We start from the raw sequence: 16,746 nt of genomic DNA on the forward strand, positions 1-16,746 counted from the left end.
TAGGTGCAGGATATTTAGGTAAATTATTTGATTAACTTAAAACTTTTTTGAAAAACGGATAATATAGTATAATAAGGAGCTAAATTCTGTAATAACCGTCTGTAGGAACTGGACACGCGGTTAGGAATTCGCCATTTGAAACAGCATATAACACGCGAAGCCAGGTAGCTGAAAAGAATGGATAAAATAAGAAGGACATCTATTGCTTGATTTCTTAGGGTAACGAATGTATGCCCATACGTGAATCGTATTTGGGCGTTAGCGCGGGAGATGCTGCAGGCGTTTCAAATTTGCAGGCATCAAGGCCGGGTAGAATCTGTCTTAGCCGATCCACCCGTCATTTACGTGAAAATTTGACCTCCTTACCGGGATCAAAATCCGGAACAAACTGACGTCGCGGTGAAAACTTAAGGAAACTGCCACTTTCGCTACAGAGACGACTTACATCACTGCATGTCGAAAAATGATTTACCAGATGACGCACACTGATAAGAGACACTCAGTTTATACGCATTGGAACTTAGCGGTATCGTTTCAAAATCACATTTACCATCTGAACCATACCTCACAATCTTTGATGAGAAAGATTGCAGTGTTCAACTTCAAGATGACATAGAAAAAAGAAGATAGGAGGATGAACACGCACTAGTTGCTTAAGCCCGTGATGTAAAACGGTAGACTGTGATGTTATACCCCTTCCTATGCCCCCTTTGATCAACATAATGGGTCAATTTTTTTCAATTAAGTCCATAATAAACTAATCAAGAACTGTTACAGTAATCATAATAATATTTGTATTTTCAACCTCACTGTATATAATTTTTATATTTATATCAATATTAAAAAATCATATCAATAAAAAGAAGAGACATAAATATATTTTAATCATAATGCCATATTTATCACAATACATTTAATATATTTTAAACTCATTATAAAGAATTTCTATATCCTCTTTAAATATTAAAAAATTATGTCAATAAAAAGAAGAGACATAAATTTATTCTTTTTTTGGAATTTTGATTTCGGTTAATTTATTTACTTAAATTATTAGACTGTTTATTATCATCTATTAACCGTATGCAGTACGATCACGGACTCCTCAACCCGAATCAGTCAACAATCACTGAGGATGGGAGGCGATAGCTCCCGAAACTAGTCTGACGTTCTAGGACGTAAGCGAATTCAAGTTTTTTAGTCGATTTTAGCTTCAGTTACTCTTTCAAACTGGATTTTTTATATCCTATCTTTTCTACAGCTCTCAAAAGTAATTACTATGAGTTTTATTTTTCTACAACAACAAAAATAAATAGAGGAAACTTAAAACGTCGCAATCAAGATACAGGTTCGTACATACTTCCGTAATCGAATTAGGAGATGCGGCATCTGTCAGCGGTCGCTCTACGATAGTTCCGCTTGCTCACCGCATCGGTCAAAACGTTCTGTTGTCACGAGCCGGCCGCAAGTTCCTTGCCCCCCCCCCCCCTCTTCTCTAGTTCCCTGGCCGGTCTGATCTCGCAGCTGTTCTACGAGCGGGAGGGAAGGGGGGGAGGGCAGGGAGCACCGAGGCAGACGTCCGGCGAGGCAGGGTGCGAGCCGCCGCGCGCCGCGTAGGGGTGAGCTTAAACGCTCCTTTCAAATTGATTCCGCAACGAGCCTAATAAATTAACACATCGACAGCGGGGCATCGGCGACATTGACACCCACACACGACCCGGATCTTCTTCCTACAGGGTGTGTCAAAATTCTCGTCTCCCTCTCCGCGTGTGAGAGGTGAATCTGTGGTGCAGCCACCCTTTTTTCATGTCGGACGGAGAGGAGACGTCTTTCTTGAATCTGTCTTTGGAAGAAGACTTTGTCGTTTCCCCATGATCTCATCTTCTGGCCTCAAAGTGGCATTGATCAAAGAAATCTTTAAAAACATTAGTTTCTAATCTTGCTTGTGGATCATTGCTATTAAAGATGAAGAAACCTATTTTTTCCAAACGGATCTGAATTGACTCGTAGGCAATTAGTAAAATTAGGCATTTTGTCAAATACCTTGGCAAATAGTCAAATATTCTAACTTAGATTGTAATTCTGCTTCTTTTCCTAATTTCAGACAAAATAATTCATTGTTCCAGCAAGAAAAACTTCTCAGTAAAAATTTGCACACACGAAAGTATTTTGAACAATTTTTAGCTCCTGAAGAGAAACTGATCTTGAAATTTTCAGCATGTCTTAAAGTACAGAATTTTTGGAATTTCAACATTTAAAAATATGAGAGGCAATTGAAGAGGAAGAGACAAAAAGAGTTCGTAGGTTTGATGAGTTCTTTTTCCAAAAATGGTGAAAAATCGTGAGCTCTTCGCCATAAATTCGCAAAATTGGTAGACCGTCAAAATTTGACTATGTGGGATACCCTTTCTTTCCTCAAATACCCATGAGTCGCACGAAAAATAAACGGAGCCGGAATTTCGTGACCAGCTCACCTCTGACATAATTTCACACTAAAATATCAACCAAGCTGCACCTCTCCGAACGCTCAGGATGTCGGACTTCGGCGATGTAACTTATTACAATACGCTTAGCCGGCTGCCTAAAGCCAAAGCTGAAGTCGACCGAACTTAGCTCCGGCCCTGAAAACCCATCCATGAGACGTCACGAACGCGTAAACATCCGTCTGAAAAAACCGCGTCCGATGACTTCTTTTGCAATTGCAAAAGTCAAAACCCCAAAATAAGAACTCGGTACAAAGGACACACATACAGTTTCCTCGGAAATTGCATGTGTTCCATTGCAGTAGCATTGTTATCCTGAACTAGATTCATTGAAAATAGCTCTGAGATAGTACCTATTTGTCGAACATGTTGTTTTATTTTCTTTGTTTAGCTCATCAAAGACATTGTTTTGGGTCCAGCGACTCTTGATGAATACTTGCTTTTTGGCCTTTGTAAGTAATATTGCTACTCTTACTTTTGCAATTGCTCCTTTTATAAGAGCCCGAGACAGGGTTCACGAATGCAGTCTTTATTTTTCATTACCATTTTTTAAAATGGTTTTGAAAATTGGTTTTAATAGATATAGCTGTTTTTTTCTCTGTCATTGAATGTATTTACTTTCAATTACACTGATGGTCTAAGGAGTCTTCTTTCCAGTCATTTATTTTTGCAGAAGGCATGGTAAAAATAACAATTGAATATTGGATAGATTTGCTTCTAATCATAAAAGTAAATTAATGTAAGAAATTATTTCACTTACGTATTTCATAGCAATAGTTGTCAGACAAATTGAAATACGAAAGAAAAATTTGCCAATCTCAAAAAGGAGAAATGGAGCTGACACCATTCATAAGTTGTATGTAAGTTTTTATTTGACAAAATGCCTGATTTCACTATATGCCTGCGATAGACACCGCGTTAGACGAAGGAGACATAAGATGTATGGAATGATCCGATTGGATGAAACTGTTGGTACTATAGACTAAGGGAGAAAATGTTGGGCTAACTAAAGGGTCTTTCTTGGGTTGCCGTTAGTTAGTCTATTATCTACATTCTTTGTCCATTACAACCACCCGATTCCATCAATAGGATCCCTCCATATCCTTTTTGTCTGGCCTGTCTGTCAATTTCAACAATCAGCCCGCTGGTGTAGAGTTACGATATGATCATACTCGGATATAAGTATCTACCCCTGAGATTTCTTACAAGGGGAGCTTCCCAAGTGTAACCGGAATTTCGAGTTGAAATTTCGCATGAAGATACTAGAGATGATTTTAGGGATGCCGTATTTTTTCGTTTTTTCGAATGGGGTCGGGAAAGTCCTCAAAAAAGGGCTAAAGATGCGGAAAAAACGCGTGCGCTAGCGGCACAAGGTAAACGTAGGTGATAGAGGCCCTGCATCCTTATCAGTACCGCATGGCCAAACGGTAGCGCGCTCGCCACGCAGGCGGAAGGTCCTGGGATCGGATCCTGATTATGGTTCGTAAATTTATTTTACTTTATGCTTGTTCATTTTTCACTTACTTTATTTTGCACCATTCGCTCCGCAAACCGACTTACGAGGTAGAACACGTAGTGACTGAAGATTTTATACATATGCTGATAAAAACTCGAAGTTTCTCTTGGTTTGAAACGTTTTACATAATTGAATAGGTAAACAAAACACTCTATAACTCACCAAATTTCGTTGCCTAGCTGAATTTCCGGAGTATCAGTCGAATCTGTAACTGTATCTGAATGATACTCCGGAAATTCAGTTTGGCAACGAAATTTGGTGAGTTATAGAGTGTTTTGTTTATTCAATTATATATAACGTTTCAATCCAAGAGAAACTTCGAGTTTTTATCAGCATATGTAAAAAATCTTCAGTCACTACGTGTTCTACCTCGTAAGTCGGTTTGCGGAGCGAATGGTGCAAAATAAAGTAAGTGAAAAATGAACAAGCATAAAGTAATATAAAATTACGAACCATAATCAGGATCCGATCCCAGGACCTCCCGCCTGCGAGGCGAGCGCGCTACCGTTTGGCCATGCGGTACTGATAAGGATGCAGAGCCTCTATCACCTACGTTTACCTTGTGCCGCTAGCGCACGCGTTTTTTCCGCATCTTTAGCCCTTTTTTTGAGGACTTTCCCGACCCCATTCGAAAAAACGAAAAAATACGGCATCCCTAAAATCATCTCTTGTATCTTCATGCGAAATTTCAACTCGAAATTCCGGTTACACTTGGGAAGCTCCCCTTGTTAGCTGTAATCCGTACATGTGCGATTCTTTCACTTATACGACGATACCAAAAATTTGATCAGAGAGACATCGGGGCTCAAAAATTATGAGTGCCTCGTTATTTTGGTCCATATTTTTCTGGCTTGAAACATGCGCTAGGCACTCTCGTTGGCTGCATCATGATTAAACTCATGTGAGGAAAACGAAATGCGATGACAAGCACAAGCGATGAAAGGAACAGGGGCGCGCTTCGCTACCAACTCTCGCATATTACGTTTCCGACTATCCGCAAATCTGTTAAGCTCGCATTCTGTGGAATCCACCAACGATACAATAGATATTTGAATTCTTTAACTCTTACGTTCGGGATCGATAAATTCCTTTACTCGAGCCTTTTCGACCATAAATGTATTCGTCTTGGTGCATTCCTCACCCTTCCTTGGTTGTCACTGTTCAATCTCTTCCTACAATATTATACAGCAGAAATAGCAGCATTTTAACATTGTTTTTCGACAACTCGCACTCTAAATGATGTTCTATACATAGAGTAGAATGTGTTTATTATTTAGTTATTTATTGAAATTTAATCACGAATATTGAAAAATGTCAACGTTGTCATAAAGACGTTTGTGTACGTGTCACTGCAACTATACCCCGGTAAAAAGCTCATTCTTGGTATCAGCATGGCTGCTACTATTTCCATTCATCGTAGAAACTCGCAAGAAAAATAATTCGAGATTCGTTTCCAACGCCCCATAAGTTGAGTCTGAAGTTGATGGAGAGTAAAATATGTGCCTCATTAGGCGGGAACCTATGACACAAGTGATTGCAGTGACAATTTATCTGTGAAACACCACCTTGAAAGATTCGAATATATCATCGGAAAACTTCTCCCAGAAGTGATCTAGAAGTCGACGTACTGTTGTTAAATGTCATCCTTGCTCCGTATATGATTACCCCGCCATGAAAGACAATACGTATTTCAGGGCATTAACTGAATAGGGACCCTGAAGTTAGATTAATAGATGGTATCCGCAAGAGCTTTTCTGCCCTTCCATCAGTGAAAAGTATAAAAAATGCTACGTCACCTGCGAAAATGAAAATGGGACCCGCAAAGAATTGGGTTTGCTGAAAATTGATGCGTTGTGTGAAAATACTGTCATGACATTCGTCAGTACCGCAACTTAAGTTTATGTGGGTGCCAGAGGGAGAGATGTTCCACGAACTGAAATCTCTGTTCGAGGGGTACATGAATGCCGTGATTCACCCGGGAGGAGAGAACTGTACATTTGGCTTAGTAACAAACTAAATTATTAGGGTACTGCCACGATAAATTTTGGTATTACCACAAACAACAGGAAATGTCTATCCAACAGTTGGGACTTAATCCCTGCTTTTTTCCGCGCCCACTGCTTCAGCGTTAGGTTAAAAATTAATAATATATACATGAAATAAAATAAAATAAAATAAAACTTGATTTTTGCTCTGATTTGCGTGAGTACAGAATTATCAGATACAATCATTCCTGAAATCGTGGTTTTTAGCGGAGCAATTCTAGGAATTGGCTTGATTTACGCGAAGGCAATTCAAACGCGAGGGCTCGCTTTGCGAGCTCAAAACGCTAGTTAAACATAAAATTTTCACTTGTACACATTAAAAATATCTTCGCACTTTCAAATTTTTGACGGGAACCGAATGTCCTGCCACTCCGGTGGTAGGAGTGAGCAGCGCACAGTGGATCGAGTCGATAGGAGAAGTCGGACACAAGTTGGAAACTTTAGACGCTCATAACTCGGTTCACACAAAACTTTGATGTTCTAAAAGTGATTCCATTGGTTTCCTCGCGAAATTTTCTTCAAGAGGCACAACTTAAAATATAAAGTGTGACGAAATAAACATCACAATTTTCAGTTGTTTACTAAAATTTTGTGTCCGACCTCTCTAATTAACTCGATCCACCGTGCGACGCGGCGCGGAGCGAACAGGGATGCATCATCCCGCGAAAAACGAGCCGCACAGCGTTTGATTAGGTCACGAAATTTGGGGGAGATAAGGACGGTCGTAAAACTCGAGAAATAATACTTGGGAAAGCACGTAAACAGGGGCTCGATTGCCCCGAGTTAGGTGACGCGCTCGGTGGGGCTCCGCAGGTAGAGGTTAGACACACCAGAGAAAAGGGGAGCTCTCACTGGTGTTCCGGAAAAACGACGCATCAACGTTCAGACGTTGCCGAATTTCTTCCCATTGAGGAGGGGTTTATCACGTAGATTGAGGCGTTGGTTAATGGGCATTTCTTGGTTGCAGTGTTTTGGAAACAATGGCGTGGCGTGCATTGATATTTATCGATTGATATGCCATTTACATGTATAGATAGGCAAACACTTCACATGGTAGAAAAACACTTGGAGCACTTCCCGAATTTAGGGCAATTCGTGATATTAATTCTTCCATCACTGAACATATTCTATCGAATTTATGTATTCCTCCATAGACCCAGTCATTGAGGAGGATGGTATTATGCATTACCCAGTAGAATTTTTGAAAACCTTACGACCCTCTGGCTCACCTTTTCACAAATTATTATTGAAATAGGAGTTCCTATTATGCTGTTGAGAAACGTAAAGCCACCTAATTGTGCCACCTAAATGGCACCAGATTCAGAGTTTGCAAGTTGAGTAAGCATGTAATTGAAGCCACTACAATAGCTGGATATGGCGAAGGAATAAACGAAAATTCCAGAATGCCTTTAATTTGCGAAGGCTATCCTTTATCCTTCTGAATTCAAAAGACTCCAATTTCCGGTCAAACCATGTTTTGCAATTACCATTAATACACGTAAATCCCAAGGCCAAACCCTTAAAGTTGTTAGGTGTTGATCTTAGAGAGGATTGTTTCCCTCATGGACAATTGTTGGACGATGCCTCGTTGAAAGCAGGTCAGGAACTGTCAATAACATATTGCATATATATACACGTTACAATTATGTAAATGGACATTCTGTTACAGATGGAAATCCATGCATCCTCACATGGACGCTGACTCGGCCCATGCATGTATTAGCGGGGAGCCGGCCAGGATTTAAAGGTCTATTGTACCCCAGTGCCAAATTTAATGATGTTGTCAGGAATGCAAGACCCAGAAGGGACGTTGTCACTGTGGTAATAGCGGGGAGTAACGACGTCGATATGGGGAGGAACTCTAAGGAGATAGTAGATGGAATGCATTTGGAAGAATTAAAGGCCCAAGCAAATAGGAGAGGGGGGTTCATTGTTTGGGTAGAACTGTTCCCTAGATACGACAAAGGTCAAGCCTTTAACAATTAGATGAGAGAGGTCAGTCAAGGAATGTCGAAGGAGTTTATCCGCCGGAGAACATCCAACAGAAACGTCGCAGTCATCAGAACCCGGCATCTCGGTAGGGAATATTTTGCAAATGATGGCATACACTTAAACGGAAGCGGAAAATCGAGACTGGCAGACAAGCCATACTGGCTCTACGAGCAGGGCTACGACTCGTTGAGCATTTCGGCCAATTAGAGCTGTGATCCTGTTCGTCACAAGCCGCTTCTGACTTGTGACACACAGCGTTTTCGTCAGCCTTGCACTTGACTTCAAGTCGCCAAGATGCTGACCTGTCCCTTTTCGGTCCGACGCGTGGCTCGCCTTCTGCGAACCCCGCGTCCCGCGTATTTCGTCCGGCTACAAAAGCTCGGAGCCACGGCAAGGCATTCGTCTACCGTTTCAGCCACCCTCGTGTTCCTGTCGGTCGTCCCAGTCCATTTTGTGATTGCTCAAATAAGACAGTTTATTTGCCTCTATTTCGTCTCCGGTCATTCACTGCCCCAACCCTCATAAGTGAATCCTTCATTTGAATATCGAATTGAAACTGACCACTTCAAGAGGCACAATGACCATTGTAATATTATCATTATTTCCTTACTTCTATAATTATTCTTGGTTTTTTTTTCTTGTTACTGAGCTAACCTAACGAAAGAATACTTCGTCTTAAAACAATGACTGAACAAATTCATGTGGTTCCTCTCTGCATTCATGCACATTATTCGGTTCAAAACTGATGCAATGAATTACAAATTCGTGTGGTTCCTCTCAACGTTTGTACGTGTTAGTTGATTCAAAGCTGAGGCATTGACTGGCAAATTTATTTTTTTATTTTGTAAACGGGGTCAACCTATCGAGAGGTTATTTCATCTTAAAGCATCTGCACTTCAGAGGGCAAGAACAGTGGCGTGGCGTGCTTCGCGATATATCGACTGTCATGCCATTTAAACCTATGGAAAAGGATCGATAGACAGGGCGTTCGCAGCGAACACCTTCATAATCGATTCTTTACCATAGGTTTAAATCGCATGACAATCGATACATCGCAATTCACGCCACGCCACTGGGCAGGAATCTATGATTTCCCGCGAAACCAAGTATTATATCGGAAGCAATTTGGCAAAACTGACGTTCCCATGCGACGTTGTTCCTTTACACGACAAAACGGGTGGAAGCACCCGGGAGGGGGGGACGGGTGAAAGCACCGAGGGGGGGGGGGGGGAGAGCGAGCGGGAGCGATGAAGATACCGCGGGCGAAATAATAAGCGCCGAGGAGGAAGGTGGCGGAGGATAAGTTGATTTTTGGACCGTCCTCACGATCCACCTTTTCCCGCCCCCCCCCCCCCCCCCCCCCGTGATGTCACACGCAACAGAAAGCCCCAGTCGACGAGAAAAATAGAAAAACATAAAGCTCTGTTCGCAACACGACGATATTTCCGCCACGGTTTCCTCCGAAAGCACAACGAAACTTTCGAGAGTCGTTTGGTCTAAATACGACTAGAAAGGCCTGATGCATAAGATCCTGGCACGGCTCTCTTCTTCGGACGAGCCTGATCGTTATCGTTAGAGAGGAGGCTTTTGATTCGGACGTTGATATTCGAGTGAACTTGAATATTCCGCTGACGCTGAGGATGGTGCCTGATAAGCTCTAAAATGCATTCCATTAAAATTAATTGAAGGTGTGAGTGCCTATAACAGTTTGTATAAATTCAATATTTCCGAGGATCAAACCAGCACACTGGAGAGAATGCACAGTAAGGAACCTTTTCAATAATAAAATATAATCCAAAACCACGATCTCCGCATTTTAAGAACTTGCGTTTATGTATAGTGACGGGTGAACGGATGTAAATTTGGTGGACGAAGAGCCGAAAATAATAACAATGAAAAAAAAAAGATACATTATTCAACCTATCAGTATGATACTTGCTCTTAAATAAAAGTATATAAAAGGCCACGACCCGCAGAATTGAAAGGAATTTTTCAAAATATAGTATCACAGTTATTCACGATGACTTAAGATTTGTTAGTAGATTCTTTAGCACTGCCTTCAGGTGCTCCTTTCAGTGACACGGGAATATGAAGTCGTTATCTACAAAGGAGTTTTTCATTTACCTAGCTTTACAGGAGCTGATATTTTTTTCGGTATTATGTAGTTGATAAATAAAATATCACAAATCCTCGGAGGATCCTTGAAACTCGGTGAATTTAGCTCACAAAGAACTCAAATTTTCGATTAAATTATCAGTTGCGTTTCATAACAAAGATTATAAAAGTAGTGAAAGATGAATAAACGGAATTAATGAAACCTTACGTAGAAATATGCATACACGTGAGCGTTCAAAATACAACTTCAGCGCGTTAAAGAGGGCGACATATGCTTCACGGAGAAAAAAACCTCGTGCGTGGGACCCGCAGTTTAGGTCATATGGATCTCTGAAGTTTTCAGATTGAACATATGAACACTTTAGGTCTAGCTGTCGAGGTTCGGATCACACATCTGAAGTACTTCAGATGTGAGAACCGAAGTTTTTCGGATGTGAAAACCGAAGTACTTCAGATGTAAGAACTGAAGTTTCAGATGTGTGATCCAAACCTCAGTAGCTGGACATAAAGTGTTCAGATGCTCAATCCGAAAATTTCAGAAATCCATAGGACCTAAACTTCGGGTCCCACACACGAAGTTTTTTTCACCGTGTTCAATTCCCAACTCCCCAACAAAAGAGTAGACGTCCAATATACTTCAGAAAAGGAGATAATTAAATGCTTAGCCATTCAACAATGATCAGATTCAATAGAAAGAATACAGCTTTATAAATGCACCAACCATAGGTATTGTGGTGCAAGATCTGAGACCCTGCCCAATACTTGAAAGACGTATACGTAGTTTATATCGGGGTCCATCCACGAACTCAATGGTACCAACGGAGCAGCGCGACTGGTGGAGCTGCCTTTTGAAAATTTCGCGAGAAAACCACATCCCGGAGTTGTCAACATTTGGGACATGGTGCACTTTATTTGATTGGAATCCCCCCGGCTACAGGAGGAGGCTCCCCACTCGGTTACTCTTTGCGTTTACTTTGTGTGCGCTAAACCTGATGATAATCAAATAATGCACCGCCGCAGTTTTGTTTGCGTTTCACTCTCTTATGCGCATCATGCCGTGAGCTACAAGTTTATCTCCCTGTGTCGTTTTTCCACCCATCGTCTGTCTGCGCCACGCTCAAGATTGACGCGACCGGCGGCACCGAGTGGCTGACCCCTATATCCAAAACGCGCCAAGATTAGGCTTGAAATAAACTTGGTAAGACTTGGTTTTTCAGGGTGTCTACTAAAATAGACCGGTCAAAAATAAGTACTTTTACAGTGCTTTTTCGGTACATTCTCAAGAAATTCAGTACCTCCTCCAACAGAAAAATTCCGTACTTCTTCAGGACTTCCATACGACGAAATTCGAAAAATTTCAAAAACTTGAAATCGCGACAAAAATGCCAAAAAATAAAGCAAATTCCGGACCTTTTTGCGGAATTCCGGCACTCCGTCAGTATTTCCGGACCGCCCTAAAAAAATCAGTACTATTTCCGGACTATCCGGACTTGTAGACACCCTGTTTTTAGATTCCAGGATCAATGATCAATTAATTCGACCGCGTTGAGTAAATGCAAGTGATCCTGAGGGTAACGAGGAAGGTGAGCAATTTACAATAAGCAAAGAAGCAAACAGCTTTGAAATTTCGAGTGATGTACACCGAGAAAGAAAACACGGTTATTCTACGGCTACGCGGAGAATTGTCACACGGGATTCCACGGTAGTAGAACCGCAAATGCAATTTGCGCGATTTTAAAAACACTGCAATTGCGCTGGTTTTCTTTTGCTAAATGCAATCCAATTGTCAGCTATTTTCTTGTTCTAATATTTCTCGATGTGCCTTTCTCTTTTCAGCAACTTCCGCAAAAAATGAATAATAAAAATGAACTAGCGTCTAACTAAAATTTACAATTGCTATAATAAGTTATTAACTTTGATAAAAATCATTAAGTAATACCAACAAGTTAAACTATAAATTAAATTATTAAATTTTAAATAATTAAAATTTATTTTGCCAAATTTAGCTAAGAACAAATATATATTATATATAACAGATTCCTTCCAGATTCGGATTTCCTTTTTGGTTGGCGTTTTTAATTTTGGGTTGATTTAACTTTAATAGTAAATGTTTTTCTCATTTAGTTCCTTTGGGTACTCCCCTAATCTTAATCTCTTTTATAGTATTAATCGAGACTGCAATCTCTAAATCTCAACTTAAAACAAATAGATCGGAAAATTGAAGATTTGATAGCAAGTGAGTAATTTGATTTGTATTTTGTTAGAGTCCACGCCAAATAAGTTGACGCACTTCTAGCCTGCAACAAAAGATCGATAGATCTTCTGTTGCAGTCAAACTCAAAGCTATCAAGAAAAACTAATCGAACACCGGTTGATCTCCATTGGTCTGACGCCTGAAGAACAATCAGAATCAATCGTAAGGATTGTAATGATGACATTCAACGCCGATTATACCTTGCTTCCGACACTTTGCTCATGGGTATGAGATTCAGACGTAAAAAAAAACGAAGATGAAAATTAAGTGGAAGAAGAAGAAGCGGTGGTTGTTCTGTAAAACAATTGTGATTGGAAACTCTGTATCAGTTTGTGGCGAAGAGACGATTTTTTTCGCTCAAAGTTAAAATTCTTAGACATGATTTCATCATTTGAGTGAAAAAGCAGATTCAATTTTAGAAATTAGAATCTCTCTGCAAACTTCGCAATGTGGTATGCATTGGTTTAGCTAGAAAAGGCCACCTCGATGAAATTCTCCCCGATCAGTTGTAATAATTCCTAATACATGTATGTGTATACTGCAACCAGACGTGCCTCAAAGGGAGGGAGGTTCAGAAGACAGGGGTGGGATTAAAATCCTCGTTGCAAGTTCTGAAAATTAATTCTACCTTAAACTCATTTCACTAAAATAAGGCATACGAGTCCCTGTACTGATCATAAATATCCTTGAAATGACATATGGTTGAAGTTTGCTATAAGCTGTTGCAGAAATAGCGACCAATAACTTCGAAACTGCCTGTGACTCTCTATTTGGGAGGCCCGTGAAATAACGTACACTTTCTTCACTATCTTATGCTGATTCTGGCAGTTCTTCCCCTTCTATGTAAATTGAAAAGGAGGACCTGCTCAAATATTAAGGACGGAAAACCGATGTCTCGATCATAGTAATTTAATGTGTTGATTTCTGGATACATAATTGGTGTATCACATTCATCAACCCTTTCATTATCATTTCATTATAAAAACAGAATTATTATCTGCCCCAAAAGGAAACTTACACCCACTTAAAGTGCGTCAGAGGTGTGAGGTGTAGGCTTAGCGAGACGAGTTGAGCATGAAAAAGTGATCATCAACCGAAAGTTTTGGCCAGTCCCTCAGGTCAAAAACCGCACACTGGAAAAAAAAAAAAAAACACCCACATTTGGTGGTCCACTGGCGGTCTGCGTAATGAGTTTTTTCGCCTTGCCTTGAAGGAAATCAGTATGAGCCCCATGTTTGAGGGGGAACATATGTCACGCAATTTACCTGTTGATGCTGACTCCCTGCGACTAAACGATTACACCCACTTTAACTGCGTCAGAGGTGAGAAGTGTAGGCTTAGCGCGACGAGTTGAGCATGAACAAGTGAATCATCAACCAAAAGTTTTGACCAGTCCCTCAGGTCAAAAACCGCACACTCGGGGGAAAAAAACCCACATTTGATCTGGAGTCCAGACTCTTAAAAACATCGACAAGAAAATATACTCTTGCAGCGTGCATTGATGATTGCGTTCTCTGCGTTCATTGATGATAGCGGAGATGGATTGCCTTGGATAGATTGGCTCTCGGTAAAGGTTTCCAGAGAGAGGATAGAGACCCACGTGACCCAGTTGACGGATCTCACAAGGAGGGCCGGAGCCGATGCCTCGGGAGTTACGGAAGCCAATCCGCGGTGAATCCAGCAGCAAGTTGCTAATATACTCACAAAGCCGTTATCAAAGGCAAAACATCACAATGTTCAAAAATATATTTGTAAAATAATAGAGATTCAAAAGCTTGTCAAGATTATGGGGGAGTGTTAAATATTACGTGCTAATAATTGCAGTAATCCTGCCTAACTCGGCAATCATGACTACCAAGAAGACCAAGAGTATATCGTCACCTTCCAGGCAAAGTATCACAAGCGCCATGCAACGTTTAAAAATTTCCGCCGCTATTTCATTTTTTTACAGAGAAATTATTGGTTGAATCTGTTTGAAAATTTCACTGAATTTTATTGGCAGCAAAATAAAAATTCTGTAAAATTTTCGGACAGATTTGTTGAACAATTTTTCTGTACAAAAATAAAATGACTGCGGAAATTTTTAAACGTTGCATGGCGCTTGTGATACTTTGCCTGGAAGGTGACGATATAAGCAATAAATTCCTCTCCCAGGACTCAGCGAATCCGGGGTCGATCCCCGGCCAGTCAACACTGAACCCTCTGTCCAGTATCATTCGTTTTTTCAATACATAATGTATATAAAAGATTCCGCACCAAGCGATTTTGTCCCAATAAAGCGGTTGTCCCGATTAACCAGTGTCCAAATTAAGCGGGGCCGACTGTAAAATCATGTAGTGTCCTAAGTACATTTCGACTCTTTACTCAAGGCCCAAAAACAATATCCCGTTAGATTTTTGTGTAGGAATGTGAGCTTATCGTTCATGAACGTCCGTAACATGAGAAAGACTGAGAGCTATAATTTTCCTTCAAATGCGCGTGATACCACAAACCTACTCCGGAGTTCGAATAGTTGCTCACTCGAAGTCCACTCAATAAAAGGGGCTTGAAGTACGCGAAATTCATCTCAACATCGCACAAAGTGCGATCTCCAGCGAATCCGTTGAATCCTAGGAATAGTTACAAGATATTCGTCTTGATTTCGCGGTAACTACGCGATTTTACTAGCGTTTAATACATTCAAATTCAGAAATTAGCTGCGATCACAGCGATGCCGCGAGAAGAAAAGCTCTTTTTTGAAGTTACTGAAAATGCGCGCAGTTTACCACAATATCGTGGAAAAACACGGAAATTTTTCAGTGGTTCATAAAGATCATCGATATCAGCGATCAGCAGTGGCGTGGCGTGCTTCACGATATATCGATTTTTATGCCATTTAAACCTATGGAAAAGGATCGGTAACCTGGGTGTTCGAAGCGAACACCTTAGTAATCGAGTCTTTAACATGAGTTAAAATGGCAGCAAAATCGAGATATCGCAGTGCACGCCACGCCGCGCCACTGACAATCATCCCGCTGTGGAAGGACATTGCGTTAAATTTGAAGAAAGTAACAGAAAAAATATTAGATACGTACCAGAAGAGGGTTATGCAATTGTCCGATGCCAAGATGAGAGGACTCGCGGAATAACACCGTTACTGAAACCGCACTGCGCACTAAAAATGGGCTGCGAGAGGATTCCTTTAATAGATACTGAAGTATTTGGTAAAATTTATAGATTCACCAGAAAATGAATCATATTCTGCTTAACTGATTTAAATTCTGCCCAAATAAAGTGTTCACATGTAACATCGTGAAATTAATGCAGGAGAGAAAACACCATGAAAATAAAGTTACGATGAGGATAATTTTAATTGTACCGAAAAATCAGAAATACAATAAAGAGGGACCATTTCAGACGATTTCATTTAGACGGTGAGGGACAATTTGGATGAATGGGTGACTTGATGAGACAGGGAAAATAAGGAAAGAAAATGCCACGAACATTCAAAAACTGAAAGGAGCAGATAATAGATATTTGAAAAAACCTAGGAAAAATGTGGAGACAATGATGCAGGCTGAGAATTGAACTACATTTAAGAATGTAGACATTTAGTATTTTCAAGAGAATAGAAGAAGTTGCACGATTTTGAAAACACTGTAATTGCGCTGGTTCCTTTTTCCTAAATGCGATCCATTTTGGAATTAGGCTACAACTTCTGGCCCTGTCCAAAAACAACGCGGGTACTATTGGTTCCCCAAAAGGATAAGTGTTTTCACGAACAGGCCGGAAATTAGTTCCTGATAGCAAAATGTAGACACAACGTAAAAAAAATCCTCAGACTTGTTGATTGTTCTTTACTTTTACTATTCACTTTTTTTTCTCATTACTGGAGGTGTAAATACTAGTAAGAAAAATTCAAAGCACACAACAAAAGTAAGTCAGCAACACCATTTCATGTTTTTCATTCTTCGTTCCAGTCAATGTATAATTAGAAAAAGATTATTTTTCAATGCATTTATTTAGTAATGAAATCGTGTCTTGCTTTGTCTTCTTTAAACTGTTTCATTTCATATTTGTTTGAATTTTGAGTGGGTGAATGTTAATACCTTCTCTCGTGAATAATTGGGGTCAGTTGTCGTTAGGGGGGGGGGGGGGGGGGGCACGTGGGAGCGGGGAACTGGGACTGAGGGTGCGTTCACACAGTTCGTCCGATTGTCGGACAGGCAGTTCGTCGGGCATTCCGTCGGTCGCTGTTTCCTCAGACAGAGCTTCGAGAGATCGTTCGAAGTTCTGTCCATCTGCCGGTCTGACAAACCGTATGATCTCACCTCGACCTAAGCCCTTGTTTCACCATCAGTTTAC

At 40.6% G+C, this 16,746-nt stretch overlaps 1 protein-coding gene across 1 annotated transcript in view; it reads right to left on the reverse strand.

Moving 5' to 3' along the window:
• The window catches only part of LOC109030076 (uncharacterized), a 337,729-nt gene extending 321,285 nt beyond the window's left edge, over positions 1-16,444 (reverse strand). The window contains exon 1 of the mRNA XM_019040843.2: positions 15,477-16,444. The gene's annotated coding sequence lies outside the window, so the exon portion shown is untranslated. The remainder of the gene's footprint in view (positions 1-15,476) is intronic.
• Between the last annotated feature and the right edge of the window lie 302 nt (positions 16,445-16,746).

The sequence above is a fragment of the Bemisia tabaci genome, chromosome 2, assembly GCF_918797505.1.
Source record: "Bemisia tabaci chromosome 2, PGI_BMITA_v3".
NCBI classification, from domain to species: domain Eukaryota; kingdom Metazoa; phylum Arthropoda; class Insecta; order Hemiptera; family Aleyrodidae; genus Bemisia; species Bemisia tabaci.